The sequence below is a fragment of the Pantherophis guttatus genome, chromosome 2, assembly GCF_059756535.1.
Source record: "Pantherophis guttatus breed Tessera chromosome 2, ASM5975653v1, whole genome shotgun sequence".
In the NCBI taxonomy this organism is placed as follows: Eukaryota; Metazoa; Chordata; class Lepidosauria; order Squamata; family Colubridae; genus Pantherophis; species Pantherophis guttatus.
In genome coordinates this window covers 24095164-24108748 of record NC_142064.1, presented here as the reverse complement: position 1 = coordinate 24108748, position 13585 = coordinate 24095164, and the positions used below count along the sequence as shown (strand labels likewise).

Genomic DNA, 13585 nt, shown 5'->3' with positions numbered 1-13585 from the left:
GCTGGAAGATAGATTGATGGAAGACATAAGCTACCATGCAAAGAGCTACTTTATTGCCTGAAGTACAGGTAGTCTTCGACTTACGACCACAGTTGAGCCCAAAATTTCTGTTGCTAAGCAAGACAGTTGTTAAATGAGTTTTGCCCCATTTTACAACCTTTCTTGCCACAGTTGTTAAGTGAACCAGGCTTTTCCATTGACTTTGCTTGTCAGAAGTCACAAATGGTGATCTCAGGACCCCGGGACATTGCAACCATCATAAATATGAGTCAGTTGTCAAGCATCTGAATTTTGATCACGTGACCCTGGGGAATGCTGCAGCAGTCATAAGTGTGAAAAATGGTCATGTCACTTTTTTCATTGCTGTTGTAACTTCAAACGGTAAGTTGATGACTACCTGTAATATTTTTCTGCCAAAAGTTAAGACAGTTAGTAAATTGCCCACCAATTTAGTGCATAAATAAAACAATATTAAAATTATACTTGGTGATGTTATGCTTCTGACATTTCTCAATCAATATTATTGCTGAAACAGACAGGAAGAAAAGTCAGTTATGGGAAGAAAATAAGGGATTGTTTGCCACATGCTGAAGGGTGGACATGCTTTTAAATAAATCTTTCTTTCAATGTGTTAGTTTTTAATAAAGCACTGCCATGTCTAAGTCAAAATAGGTAAACAAGCTTTGATGTGATCCATATATTATCCCATAATACACAAAGTAGTTAAAAGCGAAACACATATATGAGAATGAGCCTAGTGTCTTCTAAACCCAACCATTATAATAACAAATTATGAGAGTCGAGCTTAATTATTATAATTATTTACTATCATCCTAATAATAGAGATTCTAGTTCAGTATCCTTTAGTATAGGCCACTGCAATAATAGAATTGGTAAATTAGTGTGCATTCTATTAGCCCACTATTAAGCAGAAAATATTATTCTCTGGTGCATGGCTAGCCATTGTGGAGTTGTTCAAATGTATCAAAGGCTTTGATGCTCCCCCAAAGATATATCAAAAGTGCAGAAGGAATTTATTTTTAAGATTTGAACACCTGATTTTCTCAAGTGATTGCTGTTGTGAGAAATAAAAAAATTCTGTTTTAAAAATAAAAATGCTCCAAATTGACATCCATATACAAGCCAAATCTCAGAGCTCTTTTGGATTTTCTTCTTATTCCAATTTGTGACGGATCTGCTAATGAATAAAAGGTGCACATTATAGCAAATTGCATAAATTAGAAAAAAAAAGTATAACAGATTGCTTACGTAAAAGAAAATTGTTTGCCAAAGTAATGAATATTGGGGAGGAAATTAGCACAAAACATATCCTCTGTGGAAAAAAAATGTTATTGTATTTTCATTCCATGTTTAAGACAATCAATTAAATATTTCTTCATGAAGCTAAATAAAAAGAATAAAATTCAACTATGGGAGATTTTGTCCACCTGTGAAAATTCTAGAAAGAGTGCAGACAAGAGCAACAAAGATGATTAGGGGATTGGAAGTTAAAACATATGAAGAAAGGTTGCAGGATTTGGGTATGTCCAGTTTAATGAAAAGAGGGACTATGGGTGACATAATAGCAGTGTTCCAATATTTAAGGACTGCCACAAAGAAGAAGAGGTCAATCTGTTCTCCAAAGCAGGGATCTCCAACCTTGGCAACTTTAAGACTTGTGGACACCCAGAATTCCTCAGCCATTTTTGCTGGCTCCAAAGCACCTGAAGGCAGGACAAAGAAGCAATGGATGAAACTAATCAAAGAGAGAAGCAACCTAGAACTAAGGAGAAATTTCCTGATAGAGAACAGTTAATCAATGGAACAATTTGCCTCCAGAAGTTGTGGGTGCTCCATCAATGGAGGTTTTTAAGAAGAGATTGGGCAACCATTTGTCTGTAATAGTATAGGGCCATGATGGCGAACCTATATCATGTGTGCCAGAAGTGGCACACAGTGCCTTCTCTGATAGCACGCAAGCCGTCGCCCCAGTTCAGTTCTGCTATGCATGCACATGTGCCTCCCACCGGCCAGCTGGTGTCTGCTGCGCATGTGTGGGAGGCGGGCCACGTGTGGCAGGCGGTTGTGCATGAGGGGGGGGCAGGCCATATGCAGCAGTGCTGGCACATGTGCGGGGTGGTGCATGCAGGGAGCTGCTCGTACATGCATAGGGGTGGGGCGCATGCATGGGGGGTGCGCACATTGCATTTTGGGGGTGGGCCAGTGGTGGGATTCAGCCAGTTTGCACCTATTCGGGAGAACCGGTTGTTAACTTTCTAAGCAGTTCGGAGAACCAGTTGTTGGAAGAAATCTTATTTTGTTTTTTTCTACTTTACAGGGCTAATCCTGTAAGGAAGGCAGGAAGGAAACATTCTGGTGTTGTTTCTAGCCTAATCTTTATTGCCCTGTTTATAGAAACTGCCTCTCTGTTAATCCTTATTACATTGTAACAGCTAAGGCGAAGCGCCCGTCGACGTGAGTGATGTTGAGTTGATCATGCCCACACGGTCACATGACCATCGAGCCATGCCTACCCAGCTGGTCTTTAGGGCAGAGAACCAGTTGTTAAATTATTTGAATCCCACCACTGGATTGGGCACATGTGCACACGCATTCGCACAAGCACACACTTTGGGCACTCAGTCTGGAAAAGGTTAGCCATGACTATTAATTTATTTATTTATTGTTTGTTTATTTATTTATTTATTGGTTCAATTTATATGTCGCCCTTCTCCGGAGACTCAGGGTGTCTTAAGCAATAGCCTTCATACTTTTGTATATACCTGCTTAGTAGGGCTTTCGGGCCCCCCTAAGCGGTGTTCTTTTTTATACAAAGTCAGCTTATTGCCCCCACAATCTGGGCCCTCATTTTACCCGCTTGAAAGGATGGAAGGCTGGTCAACCTTGAGCCTGGTGAGATTTGAACTTGCAGTAATTGCAGGCAGCTGGTGCTACTTAACAGCACTTTAGTCTGCTGGGCCACCAGGGCTCAAAATTAGTATAGAGTTTCTGCTTCAGCAGGGGTTTGGAATAAAAGACTTTCTAATCTGTTATTCTGTTATTCTTTCTTTCTGCTGGACAACTGTAATCTGAAATGGCTGACCAAAAAAAAATAAAATCAAAATCAAAATCAATAAATAATAAAACTAATTTTTTTTTTGCAAACTGGAATGGATGAAGGTTGTCCATTTCTTAAGGACTGCAGCAGAAGCAGCTCTTGAATTAGTTACACATTCAAGTAGTTGTTGCTGGAAGAAAACTAAAACGAATGATCACAATTGGGTCTCTAACATCAATATACTTATATGGAACATCGTTTATCCTGCATAAACCAATGCTAGCATTTCAAGCAGCTGCAACTATCAAACAACGAACAGACAAAAGAGTAACATCAGCGTAAGAACAGATTTGCCCATTTAATTAAAAAGCACCCATAACTTTCATTTGAAGTAAGAATAATAATTAAAAATGCTAAAAACCAGACTAAACATCTGGCTGACTGTGCAACAAACCATAATAACCATTCAGGCTACAAAATGGATGAAGCTAGAAAGAAATAATATGGGAGATGTGTATTGTATGCACTATGTTTTTAACATCAAGATGACATCTGGAATTCTTAAAGCCCCCTTAATAAAAAGTTAATGAAAGTGTATTCAGTTCATTTAGATAATCATTTTTTCCCCTTCTGTGGGAGAAGCATTGTAAAGAGTAGGCATCCATGAAGTTGTTTTGTCCTTCTTGTTAGTATTTTGAATGTTTTTGTTCAAAACAATGTGGCAAAAATGTGTTAGTGGACTCAGAGGTGGTATTCAGCAGGTTCTGACCAGTTCTGGAAAACCGGTAGCGGAAATTTTGAGTGGTATCTACCGGAGAACCGGTAGATACCACCTCTGACTGGCCCCACCCCCATCTATTCTTTGCCTTCCGAGTCCCAGCTGATCGGGAGGAAATGGGGATTTTGCAGTAACTTTCCCCTGGAGTGGGGAGGGAATGGAGATTTTACAGTATCCTTCCAGGAGTGGGTTCTACTTACTTTACTATCGGTTTGCAATGGGATTGCTTGCATGCGCAGATCGTTTCTCATGATGTCAGGGTCAGTGGGCAGAGCCTCCTGCCGGTTTTACTACCGGTTCTATAGAACCGGTCCAAACTGGGGGCAACCCACCACTGTATTCTTCCCCTGGAGTGGATGGGAACAGAGATTTTACAGTATCCTTCCCCTGCCACGCCCACCAAGGCACGCCCACCAATCCATGCCATGCCCACAAAGCCACGCCCACAGAACTGGTAATAAAAATTTTTCAATCCCACCGGAACTGCATAGGAACTGCATAGGAAGGAGACAGTCCATTCTTGTGTTCACGTAGGATAATCTGGAGCAGAATTGACTTTTTGCCTGAGCTACTAAAAAACTGACATTTTCTGTCTTTGCTATTAAATCAAAGCTTTATTGTGGTCACAAGTTCAGCAGTCAGGAACAGAAAAAAACAAATACTACAGAGAGAGAGAGGGAGGGAGGGAGGGAGGGAGAGAGAAAGAGAGAGAGAGATTGGGGAGGCTGAGAGAACTGTAACTATTTTTTCCCCATTCCACCTCCCTAGTTATATCTAGTCAAGCCCTTGAGTTTCCTGTGACAGACAATTTCAAGAGAGGACATCAGACGGAGTCCAGCCTCTTCTGCATGTAAAGCATGTACGATTATTGAGCTTCAGTTCTATCCATTGTCTGATCTCAGGCAAGGCAGTTCTGAAAAAACCAGACCCTGTGTTGCAGCTGACAATTCTGCTAGTGCTGAATGAAATTCCGGGGGAAGGAGGAAGTGGGGGCAGGGAGACAATCTTTAAAGAAGCTGTTCTTCAGGGACTGGAGGTTTTTTTTTTCCCCTTCAAAATCCTTCCAAAGCAAGAGTTCTTCATGGGTAATTTTCTTTTTAGTTAGAGACCATTGTTTAACTGAGAGTGACAACACAAATGCATTGTGCTTTAATGTAGAAAACAGAGGTTGGGTGGGGTGCTGCTCTCACTTAAATAGCAATTAATGAGATAATTTCTTCATTGCTGAAGGCTTTCTTTTTGTTTTTAAACCTGGTTTCGAAGATTCTTGTAATAATCATAATCACAATCATAAGTTTATTTTGTCAAGCATATATAAGATAACAGGTAAAAGTATAAAGATAATTTGAATATATGAAAAGAGTAAGTAAAAAGGAATATTAGGACAGGGACAGTAGGCATGCTAGGCACTTATGCACGCCCCTTACAGACCTCTTAGGAATGGGGTGAGGTCAACAGTAGACAGTTTAAGGTTAAAGTTTTGGGGGTTTGGGGAAGAAACTACAGAGTCAGGTAGTGCATTCCAGGCATTGACCACTCTGTTACTGAAGTCGTATTTTCTGCAATTGAGTTTGGAACGGTTTACCATGAGTTTGTATCTATTATTTGCTATCGTGCAATAGGGAGTCATTATTTTATCGGGTGATTTTTACCTCATCCCTCTGCTTTTAGCAGTTCCATATGGTAATTTCAGCTTTTGTGGGGAATGAAAAAGATCCATTTCAGTCACTAATTCCATACCTGTTTCTTTCATCAGGTTGCCTACCTTGATGTATCATCCCTACTATTCTCAATTCTTTGCTAATTTAAAACACATTATGCATTTCAGTGGGAACTTGACATTTTATGTGTGCAAGGATTTCTCGTTTCTGTTATCTGGCACTCTGAATAATCTTCACAGCTTCATAAGAGATCCATAAAGTAGAGTGAAACACTCAAAGAGTGTTTAATTTTTTGACAATTAAAGACTAAATTGTCCTGTGCTGTTTTTAATTTCCATTCCAATCTGGCTGGCTGTGCATATGTTAACTTAAAAGTTTGTCCCATGAGTATTGGGAGCAGGTAGAAACACACTGGAAGAAATTAAAAAATGCCGCATGACCAATGTACTGGGGCATTTCCAAACCACAATATTTTAAATGCTCCGAAGTGTTATGTCTCCAATGTCAAAGGAAGTTGTCCTCTTCTTCGAACAGAGAGAACTTTTAACATCTTTGCGGAGCAGCTATTTTTACATTATGTTTCCTGTGCTAATTACTGAAGTTTATTGCATTGAAAAAGAAAACCATTAGATTTGGTGGCGTTTGTTCCTTTTCTAATAATCTCAGCAGAAATCTGCTCTTGAACAGATTAAAAAGTAATACAAATAATAGTCACGTATCCGTTATAAAAAGCCCCCTTTTATCATGGAAGATAAACTCCCTTCTTTGAAGAATTTTTGGGAAGGCCTGCAAAGTCCAAGAATTCTGTGATTTTTCTGCCACTTTTCTTTTCCTTCTTTTTCAACATTGGGGTCCAGAGAGAGGCAGTAGGTAAAGAATCCCTGAAAATCCATTCTTCCCATGCACTCATGGGAAATGAATGTGTTGTTTCATGAAAACTTTGTTCATGGATCTAGTCCCATTTTGACGGTGATGATGCACCAGTGAAGACAAGAAGGTGCTAATTGTTGCATTTTCATCCTATCACCTAGAGACATTGCACTGAAGAATAAATTGCACCATCAAACCTAAAATGGATTTAATAGGAATCTAATTGAGAACTCTGGCTTACTGCAGATACCGTATTTCCTATTTTATGCATATAGTGCACAGAGGGATTTACATCAAAGAAAAATATATGAGAAGTTTTCATTATAAGAACATTTGGGTGGATTCTTCGATCAGACATCGTTATTAACTAGCTGTGAAGTTCCGGTCTACAGGGTAAAAAGCTTAAAAATCTTCTTGCATATAATGGTAAAAACAAGTAGTTCTTGTTCCTATTGCAAACAGAAGACATTTATTCCAAAGTAAAAGTAGTTTACTTCTCTTTTGATTGCACATCCAGCAGCAGTTTTGCCTTTTAATTTATTCAGAGCACAGCAGGCGTGGAAAATGAGTTTTGTTTCCCTATTTTAATTAGTTAAGTGTTTCTTTCCTGACCCTCATCCATCCCCAAAGTTTTAGTTCTTTGTCCTTTTTTTAGGGAAGACAGAAATGGAACACATTGCAAGTAACTGCCAAAAATCTGTATTTGCTTATAACTGGTATGCTAATTTGTTTTTTGTTTTAAATGGGAAGCCAATAAGTGGAGCAATTAGAGTCATTCTGATTCCGCTATGCATTTCTGCAAACTTGATTATTTTTGTTTTTCCGTAGAGAGGTGCCACATCCTAAGCCTTGTCTTATGTGACACTTTAGCGAGATAGTTCTCTTCACACATCCTTTCCCTGTATTTTGTGCTGATTCAGTGAAGTTCCAGGCAAGGAAAACTCTTCATACTGTGCAATGATTCAAAGATAAAAGACGCTTAGTAATTCATAAACCACAAACTAATTTGTTTATTTCACAGTCTGCTCGTAAGTCAAACTTCATTGACTTTGCATTAGAATACTGATGCTCTTGGGTAATCTTGGAATATGGAATAGATGTCATCAAATGGCGTGTCTGAGAATTAATGAATCCGTAGATTTGGAGAGCAAACAGACTTAAATATTCTGAAAGTAATTCTAAAGTTCTTAGTAGAGAAAGAAGAAGAAGAAGAGTCCATGACAACACACAACCTGCCCACACCATTTTTGTAGCCCTTGGAATAGGGAATGGATTGTGTGGCTTGGGGTAATCGGAAAGGTTTAAAGGACTGAATTTAGAGATGGCTTACGTCAATACTCTACCTCTTAAAATAGGAATTTCCTCAAGCCCAGGGAAGTTGTTACCCTTGTCTTAACAGAACTACAATGGATTTAGTGTGGGGAAAAATAACAAGGTATATTTAAAGGAGGACAGGTTTATTCATTCATTGAGGAGGATTTTGTGGATCATGAGCTTAGATAGGCAATAATTTATTTTACTGATTACTTGAGGTAGCATGATAGTAGTGATGTGTTCAGGTGAGTGTGAACTAGAGAATGGCAAATAATAACATGAGGATCATCTCATGCCTATTTTTTTTTAAATGCCTGGCAAAATTTAAGTTAGGTTCATTGTATTCAAATTGGGATTATAAACAATAAATGGTATATGTATTGCAGGATTCAAACTGGGTTGATCACTAGGACCAGATGTTTATTATCTGCAATTGCAATGAACAAGGACCTATATTCAATTTTGCAGCTACTAAGATTGTTGGCTGAGCAGGTACAAAGATATCCAGGGAAATGATTGAAGCCTGGGAAACCGCCTCCTTGTCAGTCAACATGAGTGGTACTTAGGAACTGAGGACTTGGCAGCACAAGGAAAATACAGCTAATGACTTAATAGCCAGTCAGCAACATCCCAGTCAACAAATAAAAAGCCACACTCAACCAACTATGCATAGAAGAGCCCAAAGTACACATTCTGGTAGAGAAAAGTTTCCCGAGCATGGACTCCAGCATGAGTCCAAAAGCTTGGAAGACTAAATCTCTGGTCCTGGTGACTGATCCAGATTGGATCCTGCAACATTATCCTGGAACAGGTATATTTGCCTTCATTTGTAGTTTATGTATTTCTTGAAGAATTACCCAATATAGGTAGCCCTCAACATATGACCAGAATTGAGCTCCAAATTCCTGTTGCGAAGCAAGACCAGGGGTGAAATCCAGCAGGTTCTGACAGGTTCTGGAGAACCGGTAGCGGAAATTTTGAGTAGTTCGGATAACCAGCAAATGCCACCTTTGGCTGGCCCCAGAGTGGGATGGGAATGAAGATTTTGCAGTATCCTTCCCCTGGAGTGGGGTGGGAATGGAGATTTGCAGTATCATTCCCCTGCCACTCCCACCAAGCCACACCATGCCCACCAAGCCATGCCCACAGAACCGGTAATAAAAAAAATTGGATTTCACCACTGAGCAAGACAGTTGTTAAATGAGTTTTACCCCATTTTACAATCATTTTTAATACAAATGTTAAGTGAATCACGGAAGTTGTTAAAGTTAGTAACATAAAAGCGAACCTTGCTTCCCCATTGACTTTGCTTGTCACAAGGTCACAAGGTCACAAAAGAGGGTCATATGACCCTGGGACAATGCAACTGTCATAAATATGATCCAGTTGCCAAGTGTATGCATTTTGATCACATGATCATGGGGATGCGGCAAAGGCTGTAAGTGTGAAAAATGGACCTAAGACACTTTTTTAGTGCCTTTGTAACTTCAAGGGGTCACTAAATAACCTTTTGTAAGTTGAGGATTACCTGCACAACCATTCGTCTTATTCACAAGAGGAGATTTCTTATTTTAGGAGGTTGCAATACTGCAAAGTTTGAGAACTCTCAACCATTGTATAGGCTTGACTGTCAATAAATTCTGGTTGCCGCAATATTTCATCATTTATCGTTTTTTTTTATTTTTATTATATAAAATACAAAGAAGAAAAGAAAAATCAGAAATTAAGAGAGAGAAAGGGAGTGGGGAAAAAGGGGGTGTGAGTTACAAGGGGAAAGAGAAAAAGAAAGAAAAGGGGACATTGACTTCCAACTCTTCTTAGCACAGTACATGATAAACACTCCACACAGCCATAATTTTTCAATCAGCTTGTCTTCTGCTTCAGAAGAAAGGGAGGCCTTATTGCAGTATTTGTTTTGTTGATGCCAAAGGAACTTTCCATCAATGTCATCCCAATTCTGTAATTCTCTTTTCCTCCAGTTGTTCAGGTATGTTGGCACCTTGGCTTACTTCCTTACCTTCCCTCCTTCCCTGCCACAAAGATGTTTTCTTTTCTCTGGGTGACTTGCCCTTTTCCCCCTGGCTGGCTGTGAAAGCTTAAGATGGCAAGGTAGAGTGGGACAAAGGGATCTTGGAGTCCTAGTGGACAACCATTTAAATATGAGCCAGCATATTTGTGTGCATCAGCTGCCAAAAAAAAAGCCAACACAGTTCTAGGCTGCATAAACAGAGGGATAGAATCAAGATCACGTGAAGTGTTAATACCACTTTATAATGCCTTGGTGAGGCTACACTTGGAATACTGCATTCAGTTTTGGTTGCCACAATATAAAAAAGATGTGGAGACTCTAGAAAGAGTGCAGAGAAGAGCAACAAAGATGATTAGGGGACTGGAGGCTAAAATATATAGAGAACGGTTGCAGGAACTGGGTATGCCTAGTTTAATTAAAAGAAGGACCAGGGGAGACATGATAGCAGTGTTCCAATATCTCAGGGGTTGCCACAAAGAAGAGGGAGTCAAGCTATTCTCCAAAGCAGGGGGAGGGCAGGACAAGAAGCAATGGGTGGAAACTAATCAAGGAGAGAAGCAACTTAGAACTATGGAGAAATTTCCTGACAGTTAGAACAATGAGTCAGTGGAACAACTTGCCTCCAGAAGTTGTGAATGCCCCAACGCTGGAAGTTTTTAAGAAGATGTTGGATAACCATTTGTCTGCAGTGGTGTAGGGTTTCCTGCCTAAGCAGGGGATTGGACTAGAAGATCTCCAAGGTCCCTTCCAACTCTGTTATTCTAAACTGAAGTTGCCTCCAGTTTTGTTTCTCTTGCAGTAATGGGTGCCTGGAGGGAGCCTGGGTCAGTTCAAGGAAGGATGCTTCACATGCTGGCATCACAGAGGAATGCAAATTTGATTAGGGTGAGGAGAGCAAAACAGGCAGCTGCGTGAAATGAATCTACAGTTTCTCCTGGAAAAGAGAAGGGCAACCACTCTGGAACTCATTCTGTCCAAGGTAGTTGATTTTGTGCCTGCAGTCTTTTAAAACGAGCTGCTTATTCTAAATTGGGGCTCGAGGCCAAGAAGCATAAATTTTAGTACAATTGCTAAGCTGCTTTAATGAGGCAAACTTTTGGAATGGATATAAATACACTGATGTGTTTGAAAATAGATTCTGTCACACACACACACAAAATATATGCTGTGTTATGCAACACCCTTCCCCCCAGCCTGCCAAAGGCATGAGTTTTAATGGGCTTTCTTTGAACTTCGCAATAGGAAGTCATTTTTAGCAGCAGAAGCAGAGAGGTGAGCTGTATTCAGAAGGGATGCACAAAACATGGAATTATAATGCATCCCTGTGTGTGTCCATGCAGAAGTCTACCCTCTGGAATTCTGAAGGATTTACTCTCTTGGAAGGGTAGATAGGACTTCAGGTGCACCTCTACTGTGGATATAAATTGTTTTAATAGTTATTCTAAGGAAGCTCTGAGAATTACAGGTCTGGGAGAGAAATGGGTAGAAGTAGCTATCATAGAGTTCTCATTAAATTGCATATTTCAGAATGAGTATATTGTACGGAAGGGAGGAGGAAAGAGAATCATGTCAGCGAAATATTGGGAATTGTTTTGAATGCAATTGAAAATGAAACTTCTGACCTGTAATGCAACTATACTATTCACAAATTTGCTTCATTCTCTTCTAATCTTAAACCTGCATGGAGATCCATGATTCTATCATTTGAAATTGTATCATCCCCTGGGATTTCAAAATGTTACTCAGTCCTCTTCCCCCCTAAATCTATGCGCCAGTTACAAAAATAGTTAGAGGGAGAATTTTTGCAAGGTAAAAACAGGATGGTTTAAGATCTTAGTCTCAAGATGTGACAGCCATCCCTGGCCTTTTGCAAAATCTTCAGGGCCAGCAGCCCTCTCATGAAATATGGTTAGGCAATTCTTCAGATGTCAGATACTGCAATAGGACTACAAAACCCAGCCTTCCTGGTTTTTCCTTGAGAACTCTTTTGCTTTGCAGAGGGCAGAACAGCGTATGTGATAAGATTTTCCTCTCAGCAGAGGAAGCTACCCTGAATATATCGGATCAGGGGTGTCAAATTCGTGTCGTCATGGCATCATTACGTGATGTATCACAACTTTTCCCCCTTCACTAAAATGGAAGTAGGAATGGCCAGTACGTGATGCATCTGCTCGTGGACCGCAAGTTTGACACCCCTGTGCCAGATCAACTACCTTCCATACCTAGAATATATAGGTATCTTTTCCTTTATTTAAAAGATGCAGGTTTATCTGGGCTAAATTTTGAGAGAGTATTATTAATGCTTTCTGTTACTATTTTATTGTAGGGTTTGTAAAGTTTGTAGAGTAGAACCAACCCTACAAATCAGAGTTCGTAGGGTTGGTTGGTCAGTAAAATTAAGGCCGATTCTTCTAGTCTTTTTCTTTAGCTGTTGGGTCAGCAGACCATGGTTTAGTGCTAAGTGTGAACTCAATTGAAATGTGGAAAGAATTAAGAACAAAGTGCTAAATGTACTGAGACTGGAAAAGCAAAAGAACCTCCTAAGAATTTGTCCTGCAATCATGAAAAACAACAGGAGGGAAATGGCATCTGCCACTAGACAATCACCAGGATCATAAAGGGCAAATTTATGCTCAGGGCTGATGTCCTGGCACTTTTGAGACCCACAGGAGGAACAGGCTACAAATCATTGCAGGTTGAAAGCTCTTGCTGGGCAAAGGGCATTGAGGAAAGATGATTAAAAAATGGGACGCTGCTTTATCTGTTTTCAAACAGTTAGTGGGGAAACTGGCTGTTTCTTTGCCTAGGTTTAGCATCCCAGCATTTTACATGGCTAGGTGAGTGATTTGATTAGAGCATTGTTTTCCTCTATTCTGCCTGGCCAAGCTCAGCTATCAACTAATTTACAAGTGGTTCTTGCTTCCATTCTTCATCTGCAAGGCAAATATGATTATTTTTTTCCCCCATTCATCCTAACTCATCCGGGCTGCATACTCACAGTTCAAAGATTCAGATCCCTCAGAAGAAGGGAATCTGGGTGAATCTACCATGTTTCCCTGAAAATAAGACCCCGTCTTATATTTTTTTGAACCCTGAAATAAGTGCTTGGCCTTATTGCCATGCGTTCAAAAGCCCGATTGGGCTTATTATCAGGGGATGTCTTATTTTTGGGGAAACAGGGTACTTTAGAGGGGAAGGGTATATAACATCCACTTCCCATACATTTCATCATGTTCTGGTGGAATGGTTTCTACCTATTTTGGCTGTGAGTTTCTGTGTTGACTTTTAGTAAAAACTATTTACTAAGTCTGCACTACTATTAATCTTCTCATCATTCCTATCACCCATCTCCTCCCACTTATGACTGTATGACTGTAATCTTGTTGCTGGTATCCTTATGATTTATATTGACTTTTTCTTAATATGATTTGATTGCTTATTTGTACCCTGTGACTGTCATTAAGTGTCGTACCTTATGATTCTTGACAAATATATCTTGTCTTTTTATATACACTGAGAGCATATGCACCAAAGACAAATTCCTTGTGTTATCCAATCATACTTGGCTAATAAAGAATTCTATAGTTCTACGGTTCTATAGTCTTGTTGGAATCTCATTTTGGAAGACCTGTTAAATTTCCATACATGTATTTGGCTTCTATGAAAGGTTAAATTCTGCTTCACTTTGGAATGAGGGGATAATGGTAGAGCTTCCTTAGAAATCCAGATTGGATAGATGAACGGGCCAGAGTTACAGAGGAGGAGCTTCAAGTTCTGAAATAAATAATGGTATGGTGTGGATATGTGGTTGGGATTACTAGGGCACATATCCTGATGCTAATAATGGGTATCTCTATCAGCACTTAAGGCTGGTA

At 39.7% G+C, this 13585-nt stretch overlaps 1 protein-coding gene across 1 annotated transcript in view; it reads left to right on the top strand.

Moving 5' to 3' along the window:
* PLCXD3 (phosphatidylinositol specific phospholipase C X domain containing 3) overlaps nucleotides 1-13585 on the top strand; it is a 105930-nt gene that overhangs the window by 28356 nt on the left and 63989 nt on the right. The window lies entirely within an intron of this gene.